A 14,459-nucleotide genomic window follows, 5' to 3' on the forward strand; every position below is an offset into this window, starting at 1 on the left:
GGCTGGGGGGGCTCCTGGGGGGAATTTGGGGGGGGTTTGGGGGGGTAGAAGGGCTCTCGGGGGGGATTAAGGGGGGTTTGGGGGGGCAATCAGGTGGCTGGGGGGGCTTTTAGGGGGCTGGGGGGGCAATTATGGGGCTGAGGGGGCTCCTGGGGGGCAGTTGGGGGGGGGGTTGGGGGGGTAAAAGGGCTCTTGGGGGGGATTTAAAGGGCCGGGGGGGCAATTATGGGGCTGGGGGGAATTTGGGGGGGGGTTGGGGGGGGTAGAAGGGCTCTTGGGGGGACTTAGGGGGGTTTGGGGGGGCAATCAGGTGGCTGGGGGGGGCTTTTAGGGGGCTGGGGGGCTGATGTGGGGCTGGGGGGCAATTATGGGGCTGGGGGGGCTCCTGGGGGGCAGTTGGGGGGGGTTTGGGGGGGCTTTTGGGGGCAGCCGTGGGGCATTTAAGGGGCTGGAGGGGGGCAGTTGGGGGCTGGAGGGGGTGGGGGGCTCTTGGGGGCAGTTCTGGGTCCGGGGGGGGGTCACTTACGGGTCACTTATGGGTCCGGGGGTTACTTATGGGTCAGTGTGGGTCACTTATGGGGCAGCTATGGGCAGCCCCACACCGTGGTCCTAGTGCCCCCCTTCTGGACACAGTAGAATGGCCTTAGGGGGCAGTTGGGGGGCGGTTATGTGTCCGGGGGGGTCACTTATGGGTCCGGGGGGTACTTATGGGTCACTTATGGGTCTGGGGGGTACTTATGGGTCAGTGTGGGTCACTTATGGGGCAGCCCCACACCGTGGTCCTAGTGCCCCCCTTCTGGACGCAGTAGAACGGCCTTAGGGGGCAGTTGGGGGGCACTTATGGGTCCGGGGGTCACTTATGGGTCACTTATGGGTCCGGGGGGGTACTTATGGGTCAGTGTGGGTCACTTATGGGCAGCTATGGGGCAGCCCCACACCGTGGTCCTAGTGCCCCCTTCTGGATGCAGTAGAACGGCCTTAGGGGGCAGTTGGGGGGCGGTTATGGGTCCGGGGGGTCACTTATGGGTCAGTTAAGGGTCCGGGGGGTACTTATGGGTCAGTGTGGGTCACTTATGGGGCAGCCCCACACCGTGGTCCTAGTGCCCCCCTTCTGGACGCAGTAGAGTGGCCTTAGGGGGCAGTTGGGGGGCGGTTATGGGTCTGGGGGATCACTTATGGGTCCGGGGGGTCACTTATGGGTCACTTATGGGTCTGGGGGGTACTTATGGGTCAGTGTGGGTCACTTATGGGTCACTTATGGGGCAGCCCCACACTGTGGTCCTAGTGCCCCCCTTCTGGACGCAGTAGAACGGCCTTAGGGGGCAGTTGGGGGGCACTTATGGGTCCGGGGGGTCACTTACGGGTCACTTATGGGTCCGGGGGGGTACTTATGGGTCAGTCTGGGTCACTTATGGGGCAGCCCCACACCGTGGTCCTAGTGCCCCCCTTCTGGACGCAGTAGAGCGGCCTTAGGGGGCAGTTGGGGGGCGGTTATGGGTCCAGGGGGTCACTTATGGGTCACTTATGGGTCTGGGGGGTACTTATGGGTCAGTGTGGGTCACTTATGGGGCAGCCCCACACCGTGGTCCTAGTGCCCCCCTTCTGGATGCAGTAGAGTGGCCTTAGGGGCAGTTGGGGGGCGGTTATGGGTCCGGGGGGTCACTTATGGGTCACTTATGGGTCACTTATGGGTCACTTATGGGTCTGGGGGGGTCACTTATGGGGCAGCTATGGGGCAGCCCCACACCGTGGTCCTAGTGCCCCCCTTCTGGACGCAGTAGAACGGCCTTAGGGGGCAGTTGGGGGGCGGTTATGGGTCCGGGGGGGTACTTGTGGGTCACTTATGGGTCCGGGGGGTCACTTATGGGTCACTTATGGGTCTGGGGGAGTACTTATGGGTCACTTATGGGGCAGCTATGGGGCAGCCCCACACCATGGTCCTAGTGCCCCCCTTTTGGACGCAGTAGAACGGCCTTAGGGGGCAGTTGGGGGGCACTTATGTGTCCAGGGGGGTCACTTATGGGTCCGGGGGGGTACTTATGGGGCAGCTATGGGGCAGCCCCACACCGTGGTCCTAGTGCTCCCCTTCTGGACGCAGTAGAACGGCCTTAGGGGGCAGTTGGGGGGCGGTTATGGGTCTGGGGGATCACTTATGGGTCCGGGGGGTCACTTATGGGTCACTTATGGGTCTGGGGGAGTACTTATGGGTCACTTATGGGGCAGCTATGGGGCAGCCCCACACCGTGGTCCTAGTGCCCCCCTTCTGGACGCAGTAGAACGGCCTTAGGGGGCAGTTGGGGGGCGGTTATGGGTCTGGGGGGTCACTTATGGGTCAGTTAAGGGTCTGGGGGGGTACTTATGGGTCACTTATGGGGCAGCTATGGGGCAGCCCCACACCATGGTCCTGGTGTCGGCCTTCTGGACGCAGTAGCCCGTGAGGTCGCAGTTCCCGTCGTCCTGGGGGGGCTCCCACTCCAGCGCCGCGTTGCAGCCCCACACCTCCGACACCCGCACGTTGCGGGGGGGCCCGGGGGGCTCTATGGGGCAGGCGGGGGGGGGGGGGCGTGTCACCCCAACGCCCCACAACCCCCCCCCCCCCCCGGACCCATAAGTGCCCCCCCGGACCCATAAGTGCCCCCCATACCCCATAAATGCCCCCCCAGACCCATAACTCCCCCCCCCCAGACCCATAAGTGCCTCCTCCCAGACCCATAAGTGTGCCCCCCAGACCCATAAGTGCCCCCCACACCCCATAAGTGCCCCCCTCAGACCCATAACTGCCCCCCCCCAGACCCATAAGTGCCCCCCACAGACCCATAATTCCCCCCCATAATGCCCGCCCCAGACCCATAAGTGCCCCCCCCGACCCATAAGTGTGCCCCCCAGACCCATAAGTGCTACCCACAGACCCATAACTGCCCCCCCGACCCATAAGTGCCCGCCACAGACCCATAAGTGCCCCCCCCCGACCCATAAGTGCGCCCCCCAGACCCATAACTGCCCCCCCCAGACCCATAAATGCCCCCCCCAGACCCATAAGTGCCCCCCCGGCCCATAAATGCCCCCCTCAGACCCATAATTGCCCCCCTCAGACCCATAACTGCCCCCCCCCAGACCCATAAGTGCCCCCCACAGACCCATAATTCCCCCCCATAATGCCCGCCCCAGACCCATAAGTGCCCCCCCCGACCCATAAGTGCACCCCCCAGACCCATAAGTGCCCCCCCCAGACCCATAAGTGCTCCCCACAGACCCATAACTGCCCCCCCGACCCATAAGTGCCCCCCACAGACCCATAAGTGCCCGCCACAGACCCATAAATGCCCCCCCCCCAGACCCATAAGTGCCCCCCACAGACCCATAAGTGCCCGCCACAGACCCATAAGTGCCCCCCCCAGACCCATAAATGCCCCCCCCCCAGACCCATAAGTGCCCCCCACAGACCCATAAGTGCCCGCCACAGACCCATAAGTGCCCCCCCCCGACCCATAAGTGCGCCCCCCAGACCCATAAGTGCTCCCCACAGACCCATAACTGCCCCCCCCCGACCCATAAGTGCCCCACCCGGACCTATAAGTGCCCGCCCCAGACCCATAAGTGCCGCCCCCAGACCCATAAGTGCCCCCCCCGACCCATAAGTGCCGCCCCCAGACCCATAAGTGCCCCCCACAGACCCATAAGTGCCCGCCACAGACCCATAAGTGCCCCCCACAGACCCATAATTCCCCCCCCCATAATGCCCGCCCCAGACCCATAAGTGCCCCCCCCGACCCATAAATGCCCCCCCACAGACCCATAAGTGCCCCCCACATCCCATAAATGCCCCCCCCAGACCCATAAGTGCCCCCCACAGACCCATAAGTGCCCCCCCCTCAGACCCATAAGTGCCCCCCCCGGACCTATAAGTTTCCCCCCCGACCCATAAGTGCCCCCCACAGACCCATAAATGCCCCCCCCCAGACCCATAATTGCCCCCCACAGACCCATAAGTGCCCCCCACAGACCCATAAGTGCCCCCCCGACCCATAAGTGTGCCCCCCAGACCCATAAGTGCCCCCCACACCCCATAAATGCCCCCCACAGACCCATAACTGCCCCCCCAGACCCATAAGTGCCCCCCCCAGACCCATAACTGCCCCCCCCGACCCATAAGTGCGCCCCCCAGACCCATAAGTGCCCCCCCCAGACCCATAAGTGCCGCCCCCCAGACCCATAAGTGCCCCCCACACCCCATAAATGCCCCCCTCAGACCCATAACTGCCCCCCCGACCCATAAGTGCGCCCCCCAGACCCATAAGTGCCCCCCCCCGACCCATAAGTGCACCCCCCAGACCCATAAGTGCTCCCCACAGACCCATAACTGCCCCCCCACAGACCCATAAGTGCCCCCCCCGGACCTATAAGATCCCCCCCCGACCCATAAGTGCCTGCCACAGACCCATAAGTGCCGCCCCCCAGACCCATAACTGCCCCCCCACAGACCCATAAGTGCCCCCCCCGGACCCATAAATGCCCCCCACAGACCCATAAGTGCCCCCCCCGACCCATAAGTGCCCCCCACAGACCCATAAGTGCCGCCCCCAGACCCACAAGTGCCCCCCCCGACCCATAAGTGCCCCCCCCAGACCCATAAGTGCCCCCCACAGACCCATAACTGCCCCCCCCGACCCATAAGTGCCCCCCCCAGACCCATAAGTCCCCCCCACAGACCCATAAGTGCTCCCCACAGACCCATAACTGCCCCCCCCGACCCATAAGTGCCCCCCCCAGACCCATAACTGCCCCCCCACAGACCCATAAGTGCTCCGCACAGACCCATAACTGCCCCCCCCGACCCATAAGTGCCCCCCCCAGACCCATAACTGCCCCCCCACAGACCCATAACTGCCCCCCCGACCCATAAGTGCCCCCCACAGACCCATAATTCTCCCCCCCATAATGCCCGCCCCAGACCCATAAGTACCCCCCCGACCCATAAATGCCCCCCCACAGACCCATAAGTGCCCCCCCGACCCATAACTGCCCCCCCCCAGACCCATAACTGCCCCCCCGACCCATAAGTGCGCCCCCCAGACCCATAAGTGCCCCTCCCCAGACCCATAAGTGCCCCACCCGGACCTATAAGTGCCCCCCCCAGACCCATAAGTCCCCCCCACAGACCCATAAGTGGCACCCCCGGACCCCTAAGTTCCCACCCCGGACCCACAAGAGAACCTCCCAGAGCTCCCAGTGCCCCTAGCCCCCCTTCCCAGTGCTCCCAGTCCCTCCCAGTCCCTTGCATTTGCTCCCAGTGCCTCCCAGTCCCTCCCAGTGCTCCCATTACATGCCTTCCAAGAGCTCCCAGTGCTCCCAGTTTCTCTTCCCAGTCCTTCCCAGTCCCTCCCAGTGGCTCCCAGTCCCTCCCAGTGCCTCCCAGTGCCCCTAGCCCCCCTTCCCAGTGCTCCCAGTCCCTCCCAGTCCCTTGCATTTGCTCCCAGTGCCTCCCAGTGCTCCCATTACATGCCCTCCAAGAGCTCCCAGAGCTCCCAGTGCTCCCAGTTTCCCTTCCCAGTCCCTCCCAGTGGCTCCCAGTCCCTCCCAGTGCCTCCCAGTCCATCCCAGTGCCCCTAGCCCCCCTTCCCAGTGCTCCCAGTCCCTCCCAGTCCCTTGCATTTGCTCCCAGTCCCTCCCAGTGCTCCCATTACATGCCCTCCAAGAGCTCCCAGAGCTCCCAGTGCTCCCAGTTTCCCTTCCCAGTCCCTCCCAGTGCCTCCCAGTGGCTCCCAGTCCATCCCAGTGCCCCTAGCCCCCCTTCCCAGTTCTCCCAGTCCCTCCCAGTCCCTTGCATTTGCTCCCAGTGCCTCCCAGTGCTCCCATTACATGCCCTCCAAGAGCTCCCAGAGCTCCCAGTGCTCCCAGTTTCCCTTCCCAGTCCCTCCCAGTGGCTCCCAGTCCCTCCCAGTGGCTCCCAGTCCATCCCAGTGCCCCTAGCCCCCCTTCCCAATGCTCCCAGTCCTTCCCAGTCCCTTGCATTTGCTCCCAGTGCCTCCCAGTCCCTCCCAGTGCTCCCATTACATGCCCTCCAAGAGCTCCCAGAGCTCCCAGTGCTCCCAGTTTCCCTTCCCAGTCCCTCCCAGTGGCTCCCAGTCCCTCCCAGTGGCTCCCAGTCCATCCCAGTGCCCCTAGCCCCCCTTCCCAATGCTCCCAGTCCTTCCCAGTCCCTTGCATTTGCTCCCAGTGCCTCCCAGTCCCTCCCAGTGCTCCCATTACATGCCCTCCAAGAGCTCCCAGAGCTCCCAGTGCTCCCAGTTTCCCTTCCCAGTCCCTCCCAGTGGCTCCCAGTCCCTCCCAGTGGCTCCCAGTCCCTCCCAGTGCCCCTAGCCCCCCTTCCCAATGCTCCCAGTCCTTCCAGTCCCTTGCATTTGCTCCCAGTGCCTCCCAGTGCTCCCATTACATGCCTTCCAAGAGCTCCCAGTGCTCCCAGTTTCCCTTCCCAGTCCCTCCCAGTGCTTCCCAGTGCCTCCCAGTCCCTCCCAGTGCCTCCCAGTCCATCCCAGTGCCCCTAGCCCCCCTTCCCAGTGCTCCCAGTCCTTCCCAGTGCTCCCATTACATGCCCTCCAAGAGCTCCCAGAGCTCCCAGTGCTCCCAGTTTCCCTTCCCAGTCCCTCCCAGTGGCTCCCAGTCCCTCCCAGTGCCTCCCAGTCCATCCCAGTGCCCCTAGCCCCCCTTCCCAGTGCTCCCAGTCCTTCCCAGTGCTCCCATTACATGCCCTCCAAGAGCTCCCAGAGCTATCAGTGCTCCCAGTTTCCCTTCCCAGTGCCTCCCAGTGCCTCCCAGTCCCTCCCAGTGCCTCCCAGTGGCTCCCAGTGCTCCCAGTACCGATGATGCGCAGGCGCAGGGTGGCGGTGTCCTCCATCCCCTCCACCGCCACCCGCAGCTCGTACCCCCCAGTGCCCCCAATGCCCCCTCCCAGTGCTCCCAGTTTCTCTTCCCAGTCCTTCCCAGTCCCTCCCAGTGCCTCCCAGTCCATCCCAGTCCATCCCAGTGCCCCTAGCCCCCCTTCCCAGTGCTCCCAGTCCCTCCCAGTCCCTTGCATTTGCTCCCAGTCACTCCCAGTGCTCCTATTACATGCCTTCCAAGAGCTCCCAGTGCTCCCAGTTTCCCTTCCCAGTCCCTCCCAGTGCCTCCCAGTGCCTCCCAGTCCCTCCCAGTGCCTCCCAGTCCATCCCAGTCCATCCCAGTGCCCCTAGCCCCCCTTCCCAGTGCTCCCAGTCCTTCCCAGTGCTCCCATTACATGCCCTCCAAGAGCTCCCAGAGCTCCCAGTGCTCCCAGTTTCCCTTCCCAGTCCTCCCGGTGCCTCCCAGTCCCTCCCAGTGCCTCCCAGTGGCTCCCAGTCCATCCCAGTGCCCCTAGCCCCCCTTCCCAATGCTCCCAGTCCTTCCCAGTCCCTTGCATTTGCTCCCAGTGCCTCCCAGTGCTCCCATTACATGCCCTCCCAGAGCTCCCAGTGCTCCCAGTTTCCCTTCCCAGTCCCTCCCAGTGCCTCCCAGTGGCTCCCAGTCCATCCCAGTGCCCCTAGCCCCCCTTCCCAATGCTCCCAGTCCTTCCAGTCCCTTGCATTTGCTCCCAGTGCCTCCCAGTGCTCCCATTACATGCCTTCCAAGAGCTCCCAGTGCTCCCAGTTTCCCTTCCCAGTCCCTCCCAGTGCTTCCCAGTGCCTCCCAGTCCCTCCCAGTGCCTCCCAGTCCATCCCAGTGCCCCTAGCCCCCCTTCCCAGTGCTCCCAGTCCCTCCCAGTGCTCCCATTACATGCCCTCCAAGAGCTCCCAGAGCTCCCAGTGCTCCCAGTTTCCCTTCCCAGTGCCTCCCAGTTTCCCTTCCCAGTCCCTCCCAGTGCCTCCCAGTAGCTCCCAGTGCTCCCAGTACCGATGATGCGCAGGCGCAGGGTGGCGGTGTCCTCCATCCCCTCCACCGCCACCCGCAGCTCGTACCCCCCAGTGCCCCCAGTGCCCCCTCCCAGTGCTCCCAGTTTCTCTTCCCAGTCCTTCCCTGTCCCTCCCAGTGCCTCCCAGTGGCTCCCAGTCCCTCCCAGTGGCTCCCAGTCCATCCCAGTGCCCCTAGCCCCCCTTCCCAGTCCTCCTAGTCCCTCCCAGTCCCTTGCATTTGCTCCCAGTCCCTCCCAGTGCTCCCATTACATGCCTTCCAAGAGCTCCCAGTGCTCCCAGTTTCCCTTCCCAGTCCCTCCCAGTGCCTCCCAGTCCCTCCCAGTGCCTCCCAGTCCATCCCAGTGCCCCTAGCCCCCCTTCCCAGTGCTCCCAGTCCTTCCCAGTGCTCCCATTACATGCCCTCCAAGAGCTCCCAGAGCTCCCAGTGCTCCCAGTTTCCCTTCCCAGTCCCTCCCAGTGCCTCCCAGTCCCTCCCAGTGGCTCCCAGTGCTCCCAGTACCGATGATGCGCAGGCGCAGGGTGGCGGTGTCCTCCATCCCCTCCACCGCCACCCGCAGCTCGTACCCCCCAGTGCCCCCAGTGCCCCCTCCCAGTGCTCCCAGTTTCTCTTCCCAGTCCTTCCCTGTCCCTCCCAGTGCCTCCCAGTGGCTCCCAGTCCCTCCCAGTGGCTCCCAGTCCATCCCAGTGCCCCTAGCCCCCCTTCCCAGTCCTCCTAGTCCCTCCCAGTCCCTTGCATTTGCTCCCAGTCCCTCCCAGTGCTCCCATTACATGCCTTCCAAGAGCTCCCAGTGCTCCCAGTTTCCCTTCCCAGTCCCTCCCAGTGCCTCCCAGTCCCTCCCAGTGCCTCCCAGTCCATCCCAGTGCCCCTAGCCCCCCTTCCCAGTGCTCCCAGTCCTTCCCAGTGCTCCCATTACATGCCCTCCAAGAGCTCCCAGAGCTCCCAGTGCTCCCAGTTTCCCTTCCCAGTCCCTCCCAGTGCCTCCCAGTCCCTCCCAGTGGCTCCCAGTGCTCCCAGTACCGATGATGCGCAGGCGCAGGGTGGCGGTGTCCTCCATCCCCTCCACCGCCACCCGCAGCTCGTACTCCCCCGAGTGCCCCCTCGTCGCCGCCCGGATGAAGAAGACGGTGTCGGTCTCCGAGTTGCGGATGTGAACGTCGTCCCCCAGCGCCGACCCCCCCCCGGCTCCAGGTCACCCCCGGCCGCGGCTTCCCCTATGGGGCGACCCACACTTGTGGGGCTGACCCACACGTCTGGGGCGCTATGGGGCTGGGAGGCCCTATGGGGCTGGGGGACAGTGGGATGACCCACGGACATGGACGTCAACCTCCCCCCTCCCAGCTCCAGGTGACCCCCAGCCACGGCTTCCCCTATGGGGCGACCCACACTTGTGGGGCTGACCCACAGATATGGGGCGCTATGGAGCTGGGAGGCCCTATGGGGCTGGGGGACAATGGGCTGACCCACGGACATGGACGTCAACCTCCACCCCCACCCTGGCTCCAGGTGATCCCCAGTTGCGGCTTTCCCTATGGGGCGACCCACACTTATGGGGCTGACCCACAGATATGGGGCGCTATGGGGCTGGGAGGCCCTATGGGGCTGGAGGGTGCCTTATGGGGCTGGGGGACAATGGGGCAACCCACAGACATGGACATTATCCCCCTCCCCCAGCTCCAGGTGACCCCTGGCCGCAGCTTCCCCTATGGGGCGACCCACACTTGTGGGGCTGACCCACAGATATGGGGCGCTATGGAGCTGGGAGGCCCTATGGGGCTGGGGGACAATGGGGCGACCCACAGACATGGATGTCATCCCCCTCCCCCAGCTCCAGGTGACCCCCAGCCGCGGCTTCCCCTATGGGGCGACCCACACTTGTGGGGCTGACCCACAGATATGGGGCGCTATGGGGCTGGGAAGCCCTATGGGGCTGGAGGGTGCCTTATGGGGCTGGGGGACAGTGGGATGACCCACGGACATGGACGTCAACCTCCCCCCTCCCAGCTCCAGGTGATCCCCGGTTGCGGCTTTCCCTATGGGGCGACCCACACTTGTGGGGCTGACCCACAGATATGGGGCGCTATGGGGCTGGGAGGCCCTATGGGGCTGGGGGACAGTGGGATGACCCACGGACATGGACGTCAACCTCCACCCCCACCCTGGCTCCAGGTGATCCCCGGTTGCGGCTTTCCCTATGGGGCGACCCACACTTATGGGGCTGACCCACAGATATGGGGCGCTATGGGGCTGGGAGGCCCTATGGGGCTGGAGGGTGCCTTATGGGGCTGGGGGACAATGGGGCGACCCACAGACATGGATGTCATCCCCCTCCCCCGGCTCCAGGTGACCCCTGGCTGCGGCTTTCCCAATGGGGCGACCCACACTTGTGGGGCTGACCCACACGTCTGGGGCGCTATGGGGCTGGGAAGCCCTATGGGGCTGGAGAGTGCCTTATGGGGCTGGGGGACAATGGGGCGACCCACAGACATGGACGTCATCCCCCTCCCCCGGCTCCAGGTGACCCCTGGCTGTGGCTTCCCCTATGGGGCAACCCACACTTGTGGGGCTGACCCACAGATATGGGGCGCTATGGGGCTGGGAGGCCCTATGGGGCTGGGGGACAATGGGGCGACCCACAGACGTGGACGTCATCCCCCTCCTCCCTGGCTCCAGGTGACCCCCGGCCGTGGCTTCCCCTATGGGGCGACCCACACTTGTGGGGCTGACCCACAGATATGGGGCGCTATGGGGCTGGGAGGCCCTATGGGGCTGGAGAGTGCCTTATGGGGCTGGGGGACAATGGGGCGACCCACAGACGTGGACGTCAACCTCCCCCCTCCCAGCTCCAGGTGACCCCCGGCCGTGGCTTCCCCTATGGGGCGACCCACACTTGTGGGGCTGACCCACAGATATGGGGCGCTATGGGGCTGGGAGGCCCTATGGGGCTGGGGGACAATGGGGCGACCCACAGACGTGGACGTCAACCTCCACCCCCACCCTGGCTCCAGGTCACCCCCGGCTGCAGCTTCCCCTATGGGGCGACCCACACTTGTGGGGCTGACCCACAGATATGGGGCGCTATGGAGCTGGGAGGCCCTATGGGGCTGGGGGACAATGGGGCGACCCACAGACATGGATGTCATCCCCCTCCCCCAGCTCCAGGTGACCCCCGGCTGTGGCTTCCCCTATGGGGCGACCCACACTTGTGGGGCTGACCCACAGATATGGGGCGCTATGGGGCTGGGAGGCCCTATGGGGCTGGAGAGTGCCTTATGGGGCTGGGGGACAATGGGGTGACCCACAGACGTGGACGTCATCCCCCTCCTCCCTGGCTCCAGGTGACCCCCGGCCGCGGCTTCCCCTATGGGGCGACCCACACTTGTGGGGCTGACCCACACGTCTGGGGCGCTATGGGGCTGGGAGGCCCTATGGGGCTGGGGGACATTGGGATGACCCACGGACATGGACGTCAACCTCCCCCCTCCCAGCTCCAGGTGACCCCCGGTTGCGGCTTCCCCTATGGGGCGACCCACACTTGTGGGGCTGACCCACACGTCTGGGGCGCTATGGGGCTGGGAGGCCCTATGGGGCTGGGGGACATTGGGATGACCCACAGATGTGGATGTCATCCCCCTCCCCCTGGCTCCAGGTGACCCCCGGCTGTGGCTTCCCCTATGCGGCGACCCACACTTGTGGGGCTGACCCACACGTCTGGGGCGCTATGGGGCTGGGAGGCCCTATGGGGCTGGAGAGTGCCTTATGGGGCTGGGGGACAATGGGGCGACCCACAGACGTGGACGTCAACCTCCACCCCCACCCTGGCTCCAGGTCACCCCCGGCCGCGGCTTCCCCTATGGGGCGACCCACACTTGTGGGGCTGACCCACACGTCTGGGGCGCTATGGGGCTGGGAAGCCCTATGGGGCTGGAGGGTGCCTTATGGGGCTGGGGGTTCCCCTATGCTGCTATGGGGCTGTGACTTTGTCCCACAACTCTATGGGGCCACCCCCTTGCCCCATAACACCCTGGATCACTCCCCCTGCCCCATAGCACCGTGGGGCAGCCCCATCACCCCATAGCGCCGTGGGGCAGCCCCATACCTGGAAGGGGATGACGAGGTTGACCTGTTCCCCCTATGCTGCTATGGGGCTGTCACCTTGCCCCACAGCTCTATGGGGCCAACCCTCGCCCCATAACACCCTGACCCCCCCCGCCCTGCCCCATAGCGCCGTGGGGCAGCCCCATACCTGGAAGGGGATGACGAGGTTGACCTGTTCCCCCTATGCTGCTATGGGGCTGTCACCTTGCCCCACAGCTCTATGGGGCCAACCCTCGCCCCATAACACCCTGACCCCCCCTGCCCTGCCCCATAGCACCGTGGGGCAGCCCCCTCACCCCATAGCGCCGTGGGGCAGCCCCACACCTGGAAGGGAATGAAGAGGTTGACCTGTTCCCCCTATGCTGCTATGGGGCTGTCACCTTGCCCCACAGCTCTATGGGGCCACCCCCTCGCCCCATAACACCCTGACCCCCCCCGCCCTGCCCCATAGCGCCGTGGGGCAGCCCCATACCTGGAAGGGGATGACGAGGTTGACCTGTTCCCCCACCTTCCGCACGTAGGTCTGGCGCAGGTGCCGGGGCAGCCGGATTTTGGGGCGCTCTGTGGGGGGGGGAGGTTGGAAATACGGGGCGCTGATGAATCATGTGGGGCAGGGAGGCCCCCTATGGGGTTGCCCCACATCTCCCCGCACCCCGCCCCCCATGGATTTGTTTTTTGGGGGGGGGGGTCGGTTGACGCACCCACGATCTCGCGGATGGTGACGGGCTGGGCCGTGGTGGCCGGGGGGCTGGGCCCCGCGATGTTCACCGAGATGACACGGAAAAGGAGCTTCTCCCCCGTGGGGAGACCCCGAACCGTGAACCCACAGCGCTCCACCAGCTCCGCGTTGGCCACCACCCACTCATCATCTGTGGGGCAGAGCCGGGGGGGGGGGGAGTTAGGGGTCGGGAGGAGTTGGGGTGAGAGATATGGAGCTGGGAGGTGTGGGTTTGGGGTGCTATGGGGCTGGGGAGAAGGGTTTGGGTGCTGTGGGGTTGGGATTGGGGTGCTATGGGGCTGGGGAGAAGGGTTGGGGTGCTGTGGGGTTGGGGTTTGGGGTGCTATGGGGCTGGGGAGGAGGGTTGGGGTGCTATGGGGTTGGGGTGCTATGGGGCTGGGGAGAAGGGTTGGGGTGCTATGGGGCTGGGATTGGGGTGCTATGGGGTTGGGGTGCTATGGGGCAGGGGGTTTGGGGTGCTTTGGGTTGGGGTTTGGGGTGCTATGGGGCTGGGGAGAAGGGCTGGGGTGCTGTGGGGCTGGGGTTTGGGGTGCTATGGGGCTGGGGAGAAGGGTTTGGGTGCTGTGGGGCTGGGGTTTGGGGTGCTATGGGGCTGGGGAGAAGGGTTTGGGTGCTGTGGGGTTGGGGTTTGGGTGCTATGGGGCTGGGGTGCTATGGGGCTGGGGAGAAGGGTTTGGGTGCTGTGGGTTGGGGTTTGGGTGCTATGGGGCAGACCCCGCACCGTGAACCCACAGCGCTCCACCAGCTCCGCGTTGGCCACCACCCACTCATCATCTGTGGGGCAGAGCCGGGGGGGTCGGGGGGGGGGGAGGTTAGGGGGCGGGAGGAGTTGGGGTGAGAGATATGGAGCTGGGAGGTGTGGGTTTGGGGTGCTATGGGGCTGGGGAGAAGGGTTGGGGTGCTATGGGGCTGGGGTGCTATGGGGCTGGGGTGCTATGGGGCTGGGGAGAAGGGTTGGGGTGCTGTGGGTTGGGGTTTGGGGTGCTATGGGGCTGGGGAGAAGGGTTGGGGTGCTGTGGGGCTGGGGTTTGGGTGCTATGGGGTTGGGGTGCTATGGGGCTGGGGTGCTGTGGGGCTGGGGAGAAGGGTTGGGGTGCTATGGGGCTGGGGTGCTATGGGGCTGGGGTGCTATGGGGCTGGGGAGAAGGGTTTGGGTGCTGTGGAGTTGGGGTTTGGGGTGCTATGGGGCTGGGGTGCTATGGGGCTGGGGAGAAGGGTTGGGGTGCTATGGGGCTGGGGTGCTATGGGGCTGGGGTGCTATGGGGCTGGGGAGAAGGGTTTGGGTGCTGTGGAGTTGGGGTTTGGGGTGCTATGGGGCTGGGGTGCTATGGGGCTGGGGAGAAGGGTTTGGGTGCTGTGGGGTTGGGGTTTGGGGTGCTATGGGGCTGGGGTGCTATGGGGCTGGGGAGAAGGGTTTGGGTGCTATGGGGCTGGGGTTGGGGTGCTATGGGGCTGGGGTGCTATGGGGCTGGGGAGAAGGGTTGGGGTGCTGTGGGGCTGGGGTTGGGGTGCTATGGGGCTGGGGTGCTATGGGGCTGGGGAGAAGGGTTGGGGTGCTGTGGGGCTGGGGTTTGGGGTGCTATGGGGCTGGGGAGAAGGGTTGGGGTGCTGTGGGGCTGGGGTTTGGGGTGCTATGGGGCTGGGGTGCTATGGGGCTGGGGTGCTGTGGGGCTGGGGTTTGGGTGCTATGGGGCTGGGG

At 65.2% G+C, this 14,459-nt stretch overlaps 1 long non-coding RNA gene across 1 annotated transcript; it reads right to left on the reverse strand.

The window, feature by feature from the left end:
- Window positions 1–2,391: 2,391 nt before the first annotated feature.
- Window positions 2,392–12,891, reverse strand: LOC141478617 (uncharacterized). The gene is made up of 4 exons (XR_012463975.1): window positions 12,723–12,891; window positions 12,494–12,582; window positions 8,944–9,137; window positions 2,392–2,537 (listed from the first exon to the last, which is right to left on the reverse strand). It is a non-coding gene; the product is annotated as an uncharacterized lncRNA (long non-coding RNA).
- Between the last annotated feature and the right edge of the window lie 1,568 nt (window positions 12,892–14,459).

This window comes from Numenius arquata, unplaced genomic scaffold (genome assembly GCF_964106895.1).
Source record: "Numenius arquata unplaced genomic scaffold, bNumArq3.hap1.1 HAP1_SCAFFOLD_1495, whole genome shotgun sequence".
NCBI classification, from domain to species: Eukaryota; Metazoa; Chordata; class Aves; order Charadriiformes; family Scolopacidae; genus Numenius; species Numenius arquata.